Consider the following 6,495-nt stretch of genomic DNA (forward strand, 5'->3'; position numbering starts at 1 on the left):
TTTCCATGGGGGTGGATGTACAGCTAATTAGTTTGTTCCCACTACTAAGAGAGTCTGAAGAGCTCTTTCAGACATGTGTGCTGTTAGACTTGTTTCTAGCATAGCCAGTGTAATATTACAGGTTTATGTTTTGATACACAGTACATTATTTTAAAATACAGCATTACATTTTAATAGACTAAAAATAGGCATACAAAATAGAAATGAAAAACAAAAAACAGTCAAATATTGTGATAAAAGTAACAATTTCAATTAAAAAAAAAACTAATATTTTATACTGTACAGAGACTTGACTTCAGGAAATTGACTCTGGGGTCTGCAGTTACTTAATAAAAACACTGATTGTGAGTCATGCAATTACTGTATGCTTTGAATCCCACAAGGTTGAAGATCTTAGCTGCCTGGGCCACAGTATTCATAAAACTAATCATAAAAAATGACTGCAAGATATTTTTTTCTATAAATCATTTCTTATTGTGTGATAATTATCACGTTGAAGGTCAGATAAATGAACATGTAGTTTAATAAATCAGAAACAAGAGAGTTTTCTCAATAACTGTTCTTCACTTCATGCATTTGAAGCACCTGAGATGTGACATTCTTTAGCCGGTATTATTCCTTCATAAAAAGAGTTTTTTCTTTCAATAAAACTGCTGTTCTCTTGTCTTGTGTTACTGCTGCAGTCGTTCTGGAAAAGAAAAAATAGAAAAAACAGTGAAATAACAAACTTATCTTGTTATTGCTGTGGTTCACTGAAATGTACATTGTTTTTTTATTGTTTATATCTACACATATATTTGTACGTTATATTGTAGATATGGTAATGTTTTTAATATTGTTCATGACCTAAGAACTTTAGACTTGAGGTTGAAAAGCACTGGCCTATGACTTTACGGAGTCATTGTAAAGTAAGCTAAGGTGTTGTAGTATTGAACATTTTAAGAACAAATAAGATTAATGCATACCTCCTTATTTTTGTGACTTTCTTCACTTGGTTGTGATCTGGTGGAAGAAAAAAATGACACATTAAATACTAACATTTGATATAAATAAGGAATGGTTACGACTACATAGGCTAAAGACCATTGTCCATGTGCACCGATTCACTATTGGTCGTTCTGGCAAACACAAATACATCATTTATTTGTATATGTGGTTAACATTTCAAACTGAACTTGGACCCAGATGGGGGAGGAATTTATACAGCATACATTTCCTGGCATCTGACCTGATATATGTGATATATATATATATAGTAACAGCAAACTGTTGTAGACTTTTGTGCTTTGTTGCTTTGTCTGTCAATGCTGAGATAAAATAAATAAATAAATAAAAATCGGTGCACAGAAATATATATTTTTTATAACTTTTATAACTGTCAGATGTACAATAAATTAAATTATGTTATTGTAATGTGCCAATACAAGTTGAACCATTTGGGAACTGCTGTTGTTTATTAAAATATGTTTAAAACTATTTCGTAGCCTATTTGATGTTACACACACGGTGCATTTAAATCAACGTGGGTTTTATTTCGCAGTTAAACTCAGGTCAGTCATCACGGTAATTTTTTCTTCATAGCTCTCAGATCATGTGACACAGGTTGAAAAGTCATTAAAGAAAATAGAGGGTTAGGCAACGATGCAGCTCTCCTTTCTTGTAAAGGTAAAGAAATCGGTTCTGTATTTTGACATTTCTGTTGTGGGGGGAGGGGGTTAGTGGTACATTTTTCAAACTGAAATCTTATTCAGGGATATATTTCCATTCGTAATACAAATACTATAAAATAAAAGGCTCAAAATGATAGATTGTGCACGACCCTTGTTAGTAGCTGCCAGTCTGTTTTTCATTCAACAGTTTCCTTCAGTTTTCTTCACAGTTTTTGGATTCGGTGCACTTGGATTCGGTGCATCACCAACTTGGTCCTTAGATTTTTTTTTTAAAACAGTACTCACAAACACATTTTTTTTCTTGTAGAGAAGATGACCAAAGATACAGAAAAAAATGCTATTGCAGCCAGGGGTGTATACAAAACAATATAATGTTGCAGTACACTGTCCTTTGCCAGGCCATTGTTTTCTGCAAAGTAAAAAAAAAGCAAATGTTTATTTCAAAGCACATTATTTTTTAACTAAGAGATCATATTGGACATTAAAATCTTGGTAACCAATGGATACTGTTGCAGCTGTGGTGTGCATTTTTCAGTGTTAAATAACACCAGGAACGTTACTTAAGTTTCTTGAACAAAGTTGTAACTTGTTACAGTTACAAACAGCCACTCCTCAGGCACAGGTTACATTTTACAGATGTATGTTTTTCGGTTTGGTCAGGCTGCAGCTTGAAATATTCTTTGAAGATCTAGCTATCAAACCCACACGTTCCAGCAAGATGATATGAAAAGCGCATTCATGTGACATGTGAGGTTTGGCTTGCAGTGTTGAAGCACTTTCCAGTTTGCGTTATTCATAGTCCTTTATTAAAATCGTAACTAAATGTAACTGCATTTTTTTATCATATAAAATGTAAGGCATTATCACATTTTGCTATCTGTCTGAAAAAGGAACCATTAATGTTACAGAAAATGTAATCAGATTACAGTAATGCGTCACTCCCCAACAACCGATGCTGAAGAATAATAATTATATAAACAAAATATATTAATCAAATGGAAATTCGGGATATTAATATATATTGAAATGCAAACTTAAAAACTGAAGTGAGGTTCTGTTATAAGTGATAGCTTGGAGTATAATGGTGGTGTATAATTTCATATCACTCGTGATGCATCAGCCTTTGCACAAAAACATACCTTCTACAACAAGATTCCATATTGTGATGAAGTGGCCCAGAGATGATGTTACTTCACAAGTATAGTTCCCCTGATTGGAGAGCTGCACATCGCTAATCTGAAGCTTCGCTGGGTCTGCAGGTTCCGCTCTTATTCTTTCTGTCACATTGGCTCCATAAGTGCAGTTTGATCGGCAGCTCACAAGGAATGTCTTGTTTCCAAAATAATCTTTCCGCCAAGTTATTTGATTTGTATTCTGAAGATGTGTAGAGTTACATTGTAGAGTGACATGTTTGCCCACAGATGTATTAAGACTAATCCTGCTGGTCAATGCTGCTGCTCCTCTGTGGTCTGAATGAAAGAAAAATTTCAGCAAAACAGGCCTAAATATCTTGAAAGGCGGGGACACTTTTGTATATTACATGCATATTATAATCTAGCTCTCCCCTATACTGTTCATGAACCATTTCTTACAAACAGTAGGTGCAATTTTTCCACATCATGCCAACTATACAGTATATAAAATAAATACTTACTGTATTAAACCAACACTCACCTCAAAGAGGCTATAAACAGGTACTGTACAGTCATTTAAATGGTAATTGGCTCAACTGAATGACCCCGTTATTATTATTATTATTATTATTATTATTATTATTATTATTATTATTATTATTATTATTATTATTTATTTCTTAGCAGACGCCCTTATCCAGGGGGACTTACAATTGTTACAAGATATCACATTATTTTACAGTTACCATGACAAGGAGTGAAAAGCATCATAGGGCTATTTACAATCTAAATTATAAAACAGAATAATAATGTAATTGAAAAAATGTCTAGCTCACCTACACCCCAACACACCCACATGTATGAAGTGAACCGTAGGCTGTGCTTTGTGCAGAAATCAAGACTGCCTCTGTAAAAATAACCAGAGCAGGCACGTACTGTGCAGAGGGGTCCTCATAATCATGTAATAATGCAATCTGAAACTAGTATTGGTGGCTAGTGTATAATACAATACAACTTTAGAGATTTGGTGAAGATGTGATGCTAAATCAATGCAGGTAGAGTGTGACAGGCAGACATGCAAGTCAGTTACATTGTTAAACCAAACGTAACATTTCAATTTGAGTAATACTTAACGTAAGTCATACTAGACCCTGTTCTTTATAGAACACTGATTCTATCTATGTAACACTTTAAATGTTGATGCATTATTATTTATAGGCATGGACTATGTGTGAAAAATAAATGAAGTTGAACAACAATCAATTAGACTAAAACCTTTGCCTAATAGTCAAAAGAAATGCATTGCTTAAATGTGTATGCACACCAACTGTGTGTAACTGAAATCAATAGATACATATCCCACTACATTAGCTGGTGATGCAAACTTTACATGATAGATGATTTCAGATCTAAAAACTTGCAAAAATCAGAAGAGAAGCATATTCCATTTACTGTCAACGTGACACAACCATATTGCATTAACTTAAGCTTTTCACATTAATTTATGTGAAATCCTTGTCACAGAGAATTCCGTTAGACAGTTATTTTTAACACCCACCTATTATTGTATCATGTTCAGCATTCTCAAGAAGGAAGGGCTAACGTTGATGACAGTGATATGAGATGAATGCATAGTATATTGGTTTTACGACAATCAAATAGCCCTTAACTAGCTTCCCTGGGCTTTGTACTTTGGGAAGCAGTTTGCTATATGTATAGCCTGTTAATAAACTTAAGATTGTAGTCCCTGTGGCAGGCCGGATGCCCCTGCATGTAAATAAGTTCTGTTGTAGTTTGGCAGGGATGGGACTGTGGCCATTCCCAAATTGGTTAATTGATTGTCAGTTTGGGGATGGCCACCTGTATAACTGAAGAGCCAGATCCTTGGTTAGCAGGCTAGTTTAAGGAACAGAATTGGAGCAGCAGCGTGTGCTGCCTGCTCAACACTGTGATAGCTCTGCTTGGGTGTTGGTCTTTTGATTGGTTTGTTTAAATCTTTTGTTTTTGAGTTAATAAAATTGTGCATTCGCACTAAACTTCAGTATCCTGCCTCTGTGTCTGCTTTCCTGTTGCTGACCAGTCTTGACCATGGCACCACACGACCACATATGGTGCCAGCTTGGAAAAGCAGACACACTTTTATTAACTCAAGAACAAAAGATTTAAACAAACAAATCAAAATGAGTTTATCGAGTCACTTTGCTCAGAAGCACCCTGAGAATGAAATGCATGTATTATTTTTTTTTCAGGATCAGTGAATGTATGCAATGTATTTTTGCATGATTATTCATTGTGTGTTTTGTATTCCAGGAGGCTGCTATTGTCTTTTCATCATTATTATTATTTATTATTATTATTTATTTCTTAGCAGACGCCCTTATCCAGGGCGACTTACAATTGTTACAAGATATCACATTGTACATTATTTCACATTATACAGATATCACATTATTTTACATACAATTACCCATTTATACAGTTGGGTGTTTACTGGAGCAATCTAGGTAAAGTACCTTGCTCAAGGGTGCAACAGCAGTGTCCCCTACTGGGGATTGAACACACAACCCTCCGGTCAAAAGTCCAGAGCCCTAACCACTACTCCACACTACATCATTATGAATCTACTCCTGTGTTATTTGCTATTATTAGAACACTACAGTTGACCATATTGCAAATGCCCCTAAAATAAACAGTTAATTACACCTTGAGTTTGTTTGTTTCTGTGTAATATATGCTTTAATAACAATTCACTTACTCTACCATACTGTGTTTAACATGAACAAAAAACATGTGCAGCTTCACATGGCCTTTCTATAATACATACACAAATAGACTGGATCTTTACCTGTTTAACAATGTATTGTTACTGTTACAGTGTGATATATTGTTTTTGTTTTTTCTAACAACAGTCTGGGTTGGTTTCATAAATATCAAACTTGATTTATGCATAAAATCTGAAAATAAAATCTTTAAATAACATTTTCTGTGATAAATACTCAATTAAGAGAGCTGCACGTTTCTCGTCCATGATGTACTTTCGCAACAAAGGGACTTTACTTTATTGACAATGTGGATAACATTGTATAATTTGTGTTTTCCAAAGTCTTAATCATCAACACCAAAATACTTTTAAATACAAAAAAGAAAGTAAACTATTCAGAGTATTCTGCATTTGACAGAGAAATACATAAACAAACACATACATAAAATGACAAATAAATTAAAATGTATTTATTTCTGAATCGGCTGAGCTCGTATTCATAGTAGAAACAGATGGTTTACACAATTTAATGTTTAATCAAGTATAACTGTATAGAAAATGCCCCTTTTGTAGTATTATTATTTTAAAAAATATTATAAAAATATATTTTGGGGACCAAACCAGCCAAAAGAATTAAAGCACATTTTTTTCATTTATTTCATTAGCTGTGTATGTTGTATGATACACAAAAGTATGGTATTATAAAGGTAATGGGTCCTTCAAAAGTAAAATCTTAAGGACAATTAAGATTGCACAAAATACTGGCTCATTGCTAGTGTGGCGTTGATACCTCTGTGAATATGTATTCATAATGATTAATAACAAAGATAAACATTAAGACATTTCATTATTTTTATTTATGCAGACCTTTTTATCAATTTAGATTTTTTAAACTCGTCACTAAATTTAGATCTGAAACATCTGAAAACGC

The sequence above is a fragment of the Acipenser ruthenus genome, chromosome 9, assembly GCF_902713425.1.
Source record: "Acipenser ruthenus chromosome 9, fAciRut3.2 maternal haplotype, whole genome shotgun sequence".
NCBI classification, from domain to species: Eukaryota; Metazoa; Chordata; class Actinopteri; order Acipenseriformes; family Acipenseridae; genus Acipenser; species Acipenser ruthenus.